Source organism: Mus musculus, chromosome 11 (assembly GCF_000001635.26).
Source record: "Mus musculus strain C57BL/6J chromosome 11, GRCm38.p6 C57BL/6J".
Classification (NCBI taxonomy): domain Eukaryota; kingdom Metazoa; phylum Chordata; class Mammalia; order Rodentia; family Muridae; genus Mus; species Mus musculus.
Genome location: NC_000077.6, coordinates 109,734,574 through 109,746,620, shown reverse-complemented (window position 1 = coordinate 109,746,620; position 12,047 = coordinate 109,734,574). Strand labels below are relative to the sequence as shown.

General features: G+C 42.1%; 1 long non-coding RNA gene across 2 annotated transcripts in view; it reads right to left on the bottom strand.

The window, feature by feature from the left end:
- Gm42093 overlaps positions 1-11,794 on the bottom strand; it is a 13,695-nt gene extending 1,901 nt beyond the window's left edge. The window contains exons 1-2 of one of the 2 annotated variants that reach the window (XR_880286.1): positions 11,497-11,794; positions 1,179-1,314 (exon numbers count right to left, since the gene is read on the bottom strand). This is a non-coding gene — a long non-coding RNA (predicted gene, 42093). Of the gene's footprint in view, positions 1-1,178; positions 1,315-9,913; positions 9,998-11,496 lie in introns of those variants that run through there. The other variant, XR_880287.1, reaches the window with a different exon arrangement.
- Positions 11,795-12,047: the final 253 nt, after the last annotated feature.

Here is a 12,047-nt window from a genome sequence, read left to right as displayed (position 1 = left end):
TCTCAGTTCACCAACTGGGAACTAAGAATGTAAATATATGAGCCTATGGGGCGGGGACCAGAGGGCGACGGGGGGGGGGGGGGGACGGGGACGGGGGGGACACGACACACATTCTCATTCAAAGCACCACGCCTGTGCTCTTTGTTTTTTTTTCCATTTACTATTATTGTTTTGTTATGTATTACTTTTCGAATGGGTATAGCATTATATTGCCCATCTGGTCTTGAAGTCTTTAGCTCAAGAAATCCACCACCTATGTAACTGGGGCTATAATCACAAGACCACAACGCATGGCTCCCCCACATGCTTTGATAAGCAATGTCCAATCTTCCGATACAGCTTCTGTCTCTTACGGTTTTCCTGAATGCTGCCTAACTCAGATCTCCATTCCCACCATTCTAGCCCATCCTACATAATACTTGCTCAAGCCTGCTTGTGGGCTGGGGATATAGCGCCATTGGAAAAATGCTTACTTATCACACACCAAGTCCTGGGCTCAATCTCCAGCATCACATAAAACCAGGAAGTGGAGCAAGCCTGTCACCCTGGCACTTAAGGGGGTGAGGGGCGGGGAATGTAAGAGAATCAGAAATTAAAAGTCATCCTGAGCTACCTAAGGACTTCGGGACCATATTGGGCTACCATGAGACCCCTGCCTCAAAAGTAAAGCAAAGGAAACCCAGTTGTCCATTCTTGTACTCAGACTCCTCTAACTCCCTGTCAACTGCCCCGTTAAGACTGGACGTCTTAGTAACACTTCTGAAAGCTGCACTCGCTGGCCCCTTACAGCGTCAAGCTATTCCATCTCTCTTACCCATACTGAATGCCACGTGTGCTCATTTGATTTGTACACCACATTCCTATTCACCTACCATACCATTTCTTCTCTCTGGTGCTGGATTATAAATTCCTTTGATATTTTAATCCTTTGCGGCTTATCTTTATAGTCCCTGATGAATACCTAACCCAGTGCCTCGATTGGGCCAAGGGAACTTGATTACTACCCCACGGGAAGAGTATCTATTACATACTTCAAGTCTCTCTGCCCTTTTCCATGACCAAAGAGACTTGTCTGATTCAGGAATTTGGCTAAAAGATCTGAGTTTCCTTGTCCCTGCTTTCTCTTCTTAGAAGAGCTGACCACACACAGGAAACCTACATGCTCAGCAGATCATCACCTGTTCTCAGCCATCCCAGGGCCTCCTAGGAGGGGGTCAACCCTGAAAAGGGAGCCTTCATTTTGGGGATGCGTGATGTTGGTATGATCTGAGGGATTCCACACGAGCTGTCAGACAGCCAGATCTGAGTCACAGCCTATAACACAAAGCTTCGTGAGTAACAGAGAAAATGTTTTTTGTTTTCCTTTTGGAGACGCTGATTAAGAACTTTTAATCACTAGAAGAAAAAATACATAGACATGATTAGACACAGAAAAAATAAGCAGAAATTATTCCACACTAACAGGAAATTGCTCCTTCCTCATAACCCTTACCCTCCTTCACTCACATAACCAGTTTCCCCTGTGAATTTCTGGAATATTCTTCAGGGTGCACACAGAGAGAGAGAGAGAGACAGAGAGAGAGAGACAGAGAGAGAGAGACAGACAGACAGACAGACACAAACAGAGACACAGACACAGACAGACACAGACACAGACACAGACACAGACACACACACAGACACACACACACAGACACAGAGAAGTATACTTCTCTGAAATGTTCTGTGTTTAATACTGTGTTTCATGACAGTATACAGGCATTCTCTATTCTCTTCTAACAACTACATTGGACTCTATTGTGTAGAGTAGAATTCTGACTTCTGACTATCCCTTCCTCCCTGCTGACCATTGTTTGGCCTGCATTCATTTCTGCTGTTGGAAGCTCAGCTACAACAGGCATCTTTGTATATTCTTCTTTAGTTCCGTGTTACAGCGTTTTTCCCTAATGCATATCTAGAAGTGCTGTTGCTGGGCTGAAAAATGCATGTATAAATTTTTTAAATGTTGAGATAAATACAAACCTACAAAAACTTTGCAAGAACAGTACCAAAAAATTGGTTGGTTTTTTTTTTCCACCCATAAATCTCTTGAGGTAAGTTTATTATCTGATACCTTTGCTGCTAGAAATCCTGAACACTGAGGTTTATTTCCAGCAAACAGAGGCATATCCACAATGCCAGCAGGGGGGGGGGGGTGTCTGGAAACAGTTTAATCTTGATTCAATTACTACTACCTAATTAGTTGTCAGATCTCCATTCAGGTTTCACCAGCTACCCCAATAACACCTAGTGAAATGTTCATATCCATTATTCCCCTCAACTTCACAGTTCAAAATATTTTTTTAATCTGTATCTGTCTGATTCTTAAGTCTGTTTTACAATTCTTTCCATTTAAGGCAGGCTCAGTGATTGGTTTTTCCAGTCACATCCAAAGCTTAACGTCACAAACATACTGTCCTGAACACGTCCTGAATGAGCTAACTTGAAATCTATCTCAGAAACCAATTTTCCATTTGCTCACACTGAGGATGATTAAGCAAACAAGGCCTTATGTTATGAATAGTGTAACAGCCACATAGCATCTCTCAACCATGGAAAGTAAAACACAGAATTTGAGAAGCTTCCTGTGTTATTTCTCAGACAGCAGGAGGTTGGGGAAAAAAAAACAAAAATGAAGATGAAGAAGAGCAAGAAGAGCAAGAAAAAGAGGAGGAGGAGGAGGGAGGAGGAAGAGGAGGAAGAGGCAGAGGAGGAGAAGGAGGAGGGGAAGGAAGAAGGAAGAAAAAGGAAGAAGGAAGGAGGAGGAGGAGGAAGAGGAGGAGGAGGAGAAGGAGAAGGAGAAGAAGAAGAAGAAGAAAAGAAGAAGAAGAAGAAGAAGAAGAAGAAGAAGAAGAAGAAGAAGAAGAAGAAGAAGAAGAAGAAGAAGAAGAAGAAGAAGAAGAAGAGTTGTTTTCCATGCCCAATTTCTCTTCTCCTCTCAAGAAATTTGGTTTTATTCCCATTTGGTCATCAGATTTAATTTCCCAGTTGTATTTTGCTGTTTTCCTTTTTCAGTTGCCACTCTAAATTTACAAAAAGAAGAAAAAAAGATTTCCTGTTCTTCATGTTCCAAATCTTCTCTAGAATTAACCCTTCACGTCTAGCGCATTTTTCTCTGTACATTTCTTTCTCGGTGATTCCATATAGGGGTATATCTGCCTCCCTGGCAGCCATTGTGGAGTTTATGTGTAGGGCTTTTTTATCCTCATTGTAAAACATCTGCCAGTTGTTTTCATTATTTATTTTGTCTAAAAAGTGAACCTTCCCCTCTCACCCTCTTTAGCTCCTAGAAACTCGTGTTTCTTCATTCTCCTTAAGTCTTGTCCACTGGCCCTGCCCCCACATTCCTACAAAGCTCTCCTTGCTTAGAAGATCCTCTCATGTCTCACTTCTCTCTTGCAGCAAGCCATTCTCCCATACATGAGTCCACTTCTGTATGAAGATTGTATTTCTTAAGGACATAATCACCCCTAAGAGTCAACCCCCTCTTCTTTTTTCTAAATGAATTATTTTAATAAGTGTAAATAATAGAATTAATCTGGCAGCTGTATTTCTTTGTCTTTTCTAGTCCCCTACGACACACAGAGAACACAAGCTTTATTTCAAAATGCACCTCAATAGCTAAAAATTTAAAGGATCTACCATAACCTCTAAGCCTTCTAGTCATGATTTCATGATATCTGCATATTATTATTGATCTGACTCTTTGGTTTCATATGTTTATTTTCATGATGTCTTCTCAGACCCTCTCCTCCTCATCTTGAATTGAAATTCTTTTCTGTCTCTCTCCTCCCCTGGCTGACATAACCTCCCTCCCTATTCTGCCTTCTGCTCAGCCATTGTGGGATCAGCAGCCGTTGACAAGGCAGAGAGTAAGTGGTAAGAACTGTTTACAGAACTTGAGACAGGAGATTCTCTGGATTTAGATAAGCTTTGGGGGCAGAGAAAAACAGCATTTGAATAATACAAGGGTAAACTTTCAACAATGTACAGAAACATTATACATACAAGACAAAAACTGAGAAAACCTCCCCCTTCTAACACTGCCAGTGATGACAAATTTCCACAACAGAGTTGGAGGGGACAAAGCATACGTAAGCCATACCTGGCAGAAATATCATCCATACCTGATCAATAAGAAGACTGTAGATATACAGGTATTCTCTCTCTCTCTCTCTCTCTCTCTCTCTCTCTCTCTCTCTCTCTGATTCTCTCTCTCCCTCCCTCTCTCCTTCCCCCTCCCCCTTCTATTACTCTCTCCCTCCTCCTCCCACTCCTCTCACTCCCTCCCTCTTCCCCCCCCCCCCCGTGTGTGTGTGTGTGTGTGTGTGTGTGTGTGTGTGTGTAGAGGAGAGTGGACTGCTCTGCATGGACATGTGTGCAGATGTGTGTGTTAGGCCAAAGGTTAAACTCAGGTGTCAGTCTTCAAGTATCTTGTTGACAGGGCTGCTCATTCATTGGCCTGGAGCTGGCTTTGCAGGCTAGACTAAGCAGCCCAAGGAATCCCAGAGATCTATCTGCATGTGTATGAGTGGCTGCCCAGTGCTGCACATACAAGCAGCACCACACCATATCCAGATTCTCTTGCATGGCTTCCGAGATCAGGGTTAAGCCCTCGTAAAACTGGGGAGGCAAGCACTTTACCAGCTGAGCCAGCTCGCCAGTGTCACAAAGGCTACTAAGAAGCATTGTACGACCTACAAAAGAGGCACACAGCAGAAACCCATCTCTTCAGACAAGTAGACCAATGGAATAGAATTGAAGACCCAGAAATGAACCCACACACCTATGGTCACTTGATCTTCGACAAGGGAACTAAAACCATCCAGTGGAAGAAAGACAGCATTTTCAACAATTGGTGCTGGCACAACTGGTTGTTATCGTGTAGAAGAATGCGAATCGATCCATACTTATCTCCTTGTACTAAGGTCAAATCTAAGTGGATCAAGGAACTTCACATAAAACCAGAGACACTGAAACTTATAGAGGAGAAAGTGGGGAAAAGCCTTGAAGATATGGGCACAGGGGAAAAATTCCTGAACAGAACAGCAATGGCTTGTGCTGTAAGATCGAGAATTGACAAGTGGGACCTAATGAAACTCCAAAGTTTCTGCAAGGCAAAAGACACCGTCAATAAGACAAAAAGACCACCAACAGATTGGGAAAGGATCTTTACCTATCCTAAATCAGATAGGGCACTAATATCCAACATATATAAAGAACTCAAGAAGGTGGACTTCAGAAAATCAAATAACCCCATTAAAAAATGGGGCTCAGAACTGAACAAAGAATTCTCACCTGAGGAATACAGAATGGCAGAGAAACACCTGAAAAAATGTTCAACATCCTTAATCATCAGGGAAATGCAAATCAAAACAACCCTGAGATTCCACCTCACACCAGTCAGAATGGCTAAGATCAAAAATTCAGGTGACAGCAGATGCTGGCGTGGATGTGGAGAAAGAGGAACACTCCTCCATTGTTGGTGGGATTGAAGGCTTGTACAACCACTCTGGAAATCAGTCTGGCGGTTCCTCAGAAAATTGGACATAGTACTACCGGAGGATCCAGCAATACCTCTCCTGGGCATATATCCAGAAGATGCCCCAACGGGTAAGAAGGACACATGTTCCACTATGTTCATAGCAGCCTTATTTATAATAGCCAGAAGCTGGAAAGAACCCAGATGCCCCTCAACAGAGGAATGGATACAGAAAATGTGGTACATCTACACAATGGAGTACTACTCAGCTATTAAAAAGAATGAATTTATGAAATTCCTAGCCAAATGGATGGACCTGGAGGGCATCATCCTGAGTGAGGTAACACATTCACAAAGGAACTCACACAATATGTACTCACTGATAAGTGGATATTAGCCCCAAACCTAGGATACCCAAGATATAAGATACAATTTGCTAAACACATGAAACTCAAGAAGAATGAAGACTGAAGTGTGGACACTATGCCCCTCCTTAGAATTGGGAACAAAACACCCATGGAAGGAGTTACAAAGACAAAGTTTGGAGCTAGATGAAAGGATGGACCATGTAGAGACTGCCATATCCAGGGATCCACCCCATAATCAGCATCCAAACACTGACACCATTGCATATACTAGCAAGATTTTATCGAAAGGACCCAGATGTAGCTGTCTCTTGTGAGACTATGCCAGGGCCTAGCAAACACAGAAGTGGATGCTCACAGTCAGCTAATGGATGGATCACAGGGCTCCCAATGGAGGAGCTAGAGAAAGTATCCAAGGAGCTAAAGGGATCTGCAACCCTATAGGTGGAACAACATTATGAACTAACCAGTACCCCGGAGCTCTTGACTCTAGCTGCATATGTATCAAAAGATGGCCTAGTTGGCCATCACTGGAAAGAGAGGCCCATTGGACACACAAACTTTATATGCCCCAGTACAGGGGAACGCCAGGGCCAGAAAGGGGGAGTGGGTGGGTAGGGGAGTAGGGGTGGGTGGGTATGGGGGACTTTTGGTATAGCATTGGAAATGTAAATGAGCTAAATACCTAATAAAAATGGAAAAAAAAAGAAACCCATCTCTTCCTCATCTCTCTGGGATGTTGTTAGTTTAAAAGATGGAGGACTAAGCTGTGTCATCTTGCTGTCATAAGAGAAGGACAAGAGCGCAGAAGCCAGCATTGTGCTCTGCCATCCTGAGAGTCACCAAGGCTTTGTGACAACGACTCAAACACCTGAATGACAGCAGCCACCATCTTGAAGCATTCTGAAACCCTTCAGCTGATTCACGATCGAGGGATGTACTGGCATGTCTATGCTGACCTCACTGCGGTCCTTACTTTCAAATATTTAGACGAGGGATACTCAGTACAAAGAGGTGGGACAGAGTTGAAGAGTATGTGCTCTTCAATGTAGTTGGCTCTCCCTGGGTGGGCTAGGTGCTGCACAGTGGGATGGAGGAACAATCTCATACGAGATGCAAGGTCCATAGCAAGAAGGGGTCAAAGATGAAGTCAATAACATAGAGAGTGGTGACCAGGCCACAACACAAGGCTTCCAAAAGAGTTCTCCCTACACAGTGGACAAGGTGGATGACTTTCAGCCATAGGCCAATATGATCAGATTTAGATTTTCTTCTCTTCTCATGGCCCCTTTCTGGTTTATTGATCAAAAACAAACAAACATTAAAAAAAAAAAACACCACTTCTTACTTTACCACTCCCAGTAATTTGACAAAGCATGGCTCAGAGTTTCTACCCAGCATGGAACTCTTCTACAGACGTTCTTTGATACACACTACATGAAGAGAGATCCTCAGATCTGCTCCCAGCAAGCCTTTTGTGCTCCTAGTTGATTCCATCTAGGAACCCAAGTGGCCCAAAGGATGCTAAATGGCTAAAGGAGTTCCTATCTTATTACATTATTTGATTAAGAAATTATTAAATCGCCAGGCAGTGGTGGCGCACGCCTTTAATCCCAGCACTTGGGAGGCAGAGGCAGGCGGATTTCTGAGTTCGAGGCTAGCCTGGTCTACAAAGTGAGGTCCAGGACAGCCAGGACTATACAGAGAAACCCTGTCTCAGAAGAAAAAAGAAAAGGAATTATTAAATCATTAAATTTCAAAGGGAGGAAGACTAGTGAGTTCCTTGACTATCCCAAACTATCCACACAGGTAATCTTACCCACTGCAACTAACTCATTTTCCAGTCTGGGTCTTAGCACTCTCTGCTTTGTGGTTGCTTTAACTCCAATAACATCATTCACCTTCACCATCCTTCCAAAATGGCCTTCATTCTTGTCATCTCATTTGCCTCCTGAGTTTTATCCTGTATTTGAATACTACATAAAAAAAGTGAATAAAGCTGAACTGCTAGTAGTATAGAAAGTCACACAAACCCCATGTGTATCATCCCTGATTATTATCCGGCTCCTGCAGCATTAACTGAAGTCATTCAACAAGGATCTCGTGTTTCCCAAGGCTTTGTCTATGAAGATCAGCTTACATGTAGGTACTGAACACATCCTGGGAACACAATGGCCAGGAGCATTGTCGCTAGATTCATGGAAATGGTTCTCCTTCTGAGAACCCAGCCTTTTGTTTCACAAAGGAGCTCATTTAATTTCCTCCTCTTATGTCAGTCATCACTGAGCTCAAATTAATCTCCCAAGAAAATCACATATACCTGAAAATCTGTTAGCACTACCTCCTTACAAGGAAACCACAGAGCAGATAAAAATCAGCTTTCTCAGTTCCTGAAAGCCACTGCCGTTGGTGTCCTGTTTCTGCTTCCTGATGGTCTCTCCCAGGGGTCAACACCCAGCATCTGTAGACTCACTCTGAACCCCTGTCTATTTTTATAAATAAAGTTTTATTGGAAGGCATCCATTTCCATTAGTTTACATCCTATCTGTGGCCGCTTTAGTACCACAATGCAGAAATGAGTTGTTGCAACAGAAACCATCTGGCTTACAAAGTCCCAAATGTTTACTCTCCAGCCCTTAGGAGAAAAATATTTAACTTCAAAAGTCATGGCTTGCTCTTACACTTTAGATGTCTTAAGTTTGTTACATTAATGTCTTAACATGTCAACACTATTATACATAAACGTCAGTTAAAGCCAGTGTTTGTAAAAAATTGTAATGCATGCTCTCTTGGTTTATTAGATGATCATTTTTAAATATATAGGTTTTTAATTATCTTCTTCCTCACAGCATTTAAAATCTAGAGCCCAACAGCTGCTATTCAGTTGTGTTTTAGGCAGGCTCAAGATTTAGAATAATAGCAACAAGAATAAAAAGATAAAAATCAAAGATATCTTCATTGTCAAAAGATAAAAATCAAACAGCTATGACTCTAAGAGAAAGTTTTTTTTTAAAGTCATTATTCCCTAACTTGGAAAGTTTTCCCTTTTAGAAAAATCACGTCTCTAAAAAACGCCTCTCATCCTCAGATCTCTTGACGTCATGACTCATCTGATGTTTAATGGTATGACCAATCTCCTAAGAACTTATCAGTGGATCATAGAAAAGAGGGATTTACACATTAAACAAAAGTGATGCAGGAAGGAACAAAAACTGATCTTTTGCTGTAGATGTCAAATGCACAGAGCATCGGTGTGCTAGGATTCAAACATAGCCACAAAGCTAAGCTTGGAATTTTGGCTACCAGCTTCCTGTGTCTGGCTTTCTTGCTGGACTGCTTTGTATTGGAGTGCACACATGAATGCAGTTTCTGTGTGACTTTGCCCTTCTCCCTGGGCTTCTTAACTTCTTTCTACTGTCTCCTTCTCAAAGTAGATACAATTACTGCAGTTGTGTGAACCACAGAGACATTTGTCATCTATGTTTTTTTTTCATTTTTATGGGTCAAACACTGGACTTTATTTTGATTTGACTTTTATTTTGATTTCTCTCTACTTCAAAAGTAGCTCAGAGTTCTTTGCATAAAACTCATAGAAATACTGATAACCCAAAACCATATAAAATAAAACTTTGATCGTTCACAAATTCTACCACCCAGAGAAATTGCTGTTAATGCTGTTATGCATGTATTTATAATTTATTTATATAACCAGTAGCTAAAGGCTACTCACCCTTGACCATACTGTACCTGACATATGCCCACTCAAAACTCGAAGTTACAACTTTATTTAGAAACAAAGACTTGTAAAAAATCCAAAATCATTCTGCTAAAGATCTCAAAATGACATAATTCAGGGTTATCTGTTAAGCCCTAAACCTAATTACAAAAATTCTTATAAGCGAAGGGGAGAAGAATTTGGAGAAGAAAAGGCACATGAAGATAGAATCTGGGGTTTGGAGCGATTTTTGCAAAAAGCCAAAGAATGTCTGAAGCATTTCAGAGCTGGAAGGGGCAAGGACAGACTCACCCCTCAAGCTGTCAGAAGAAACATGGTTCTGGTTTCAATTTCTGGTGTCCAGGAGTAGAAGACAAATAATCTCTGTTGTTACAGCAGCTTTATGGAATAGTATTACGACAGCCCCCAGGAAGCTAAGGTCATGCATGTGTGCCACAGATGTTTACTGAATGATGAACCAGTAAAATGCCAAACTTCACACAGAAATGCACATAAAGATATGTCTGAATGGGCCATAGCATAACTGTTTTATATTAACATGTTGCTATCTAGCAAAATAACCATGCGTGGAGCTAGAGAGATGGCTTAGTGGTTAGGAACACATCCTGCTCTTGCAGAAGACTCAGGTTCAACTCCCAGCACCCACATGGTGCCTCACAACCATCTGTAACCCCAGTTCCAGGGGGGTCCAATGGCTCTGCCAAACTTCATGGGCTCCTGAACACATGCGGTGGTATGCAGACATACATGTAGGCACAGACATACACAGAAAATAAAATAACTACTTAAAAATAAATAAATAAGTGCACGTCCATGGCAAACAGTCAATACAGATCTGCCACATACATAAACCACAACTTTACTTAAGTAGGTCTTTGGGATTTTTTTTTCTTTTATAAGGATTTTTAAATTTATTTTTATTATTAAAAATTTTTCTTTTATTTTGTGTGAATGGGTGCTTTGGCTGCATGTGTGTCTCTGCAGAGTTCAGGCTCTGTCTTCCCATCTCATCTACAGAATAACATGGTTTGCTCTCGGGAAAGTGTCTGTACCATCCAGGGCTTAGTGCCCAGTGGCAAGTCCACTGTCTACATTTCAGCCTTGGGCTGGGTGTGAGGAAATCTCCCCAGTCCATTCTTGCCACCGGTTCTCTCTGCTGCCTCTCATCACTCTCACTACTTAACTGATATCTCTGCTAAAATTGTCCTTTGACATAATCTGGTGAGCTTTCTGAGTACAAACTGGACATTATCAAATATCAACTCCATTCTCCCCAGACATAACCAATTTCATTATTTTTAGTTTTTCAATAAAAATGTACAGGGAAAATGGTCCCTTGTATGCTGCTTTCATCTAATTTTCTTTGGTTGTTAGAAAGACAGAAAAGATGCTGAAGACACAGCACATTGAAATAGTTAATTCTAGGAAAGAGAATGTGATATGAGGGACAGAGGGGGGAAGGAAGGGAGACCCCATTGCTGTTATAAAATTCTGTATAACTCCAATCATCTACAAGGATTAAATATTATTTGTAGAGTAAAAGATACCCATGTCTGAAAATGAGCTACTTCTGCCTACTGTGACCGATTGCTGCTGCTGCTGTCATCAGAGCTGTTCCCCTTTGCTGGGGTGTGAGTGTGCTCATCAAACGTTATGACCACTTCCCAGAGTTCTACTGAGGAGGAGGGGCCCTGAAGGAGCTGCTGGGGTCATAGGAATCCTACCTCATGAATGAATTAGTGTTCTTGAGAGGCTGGGCTGTAGGCATACATTTTTGGCAACCTACTTTTAATAAGGGTTCAACCTCTCCTCTAACCCACCTCCCAGCAGAGGTAGTGAAAGAGAAAAGTTAGTAGGATATGGGGGAAGCGAACCTGTTCAGCAATAGTTCCTTGGGAGTGAGCTTGACCTTTGGCAGCGGTTCAGTCTCATAGCAAACGCCAAATACGACTCAGCAGCTGCAGACCAGTCCTCTAGGCAGGCAGACACCAGGCACGAACCAGCAGCTGTAGTTCAGTCCTGAAGAAACCTCAAGGAAGAAGCCATAAGCTGCCCACAGGAACCTCACAAGCAGTTCTTGAGTGAGTTTCTCTAAATGGCAGCATTATCACAAGTTGAAATTAACAATACTATGTAAGGCGAACCAATACATGAATGTTGTTAGGAAAGACTATCAAGTGGAGCTAAGCAATGCTCAGTGCTTGTCCCCCTGTGTCTGTGGGGTCAGATTTATTCTCCTTCATCAAGAGTTCTCTCATGTGTCTGCTATGTCCAAACATCCTTTCACCTGTGTCTGCTTCAGGAAAACATTCTTTCCCATGTGTGCTCCAGCAAAACACCCTTTCACCTGTGTGCCCCAGCAAAACATCATTTGACGTAACTGACTTTCCAAACAAACCAGAAGTTTCCACTTCACTGGGTTAAT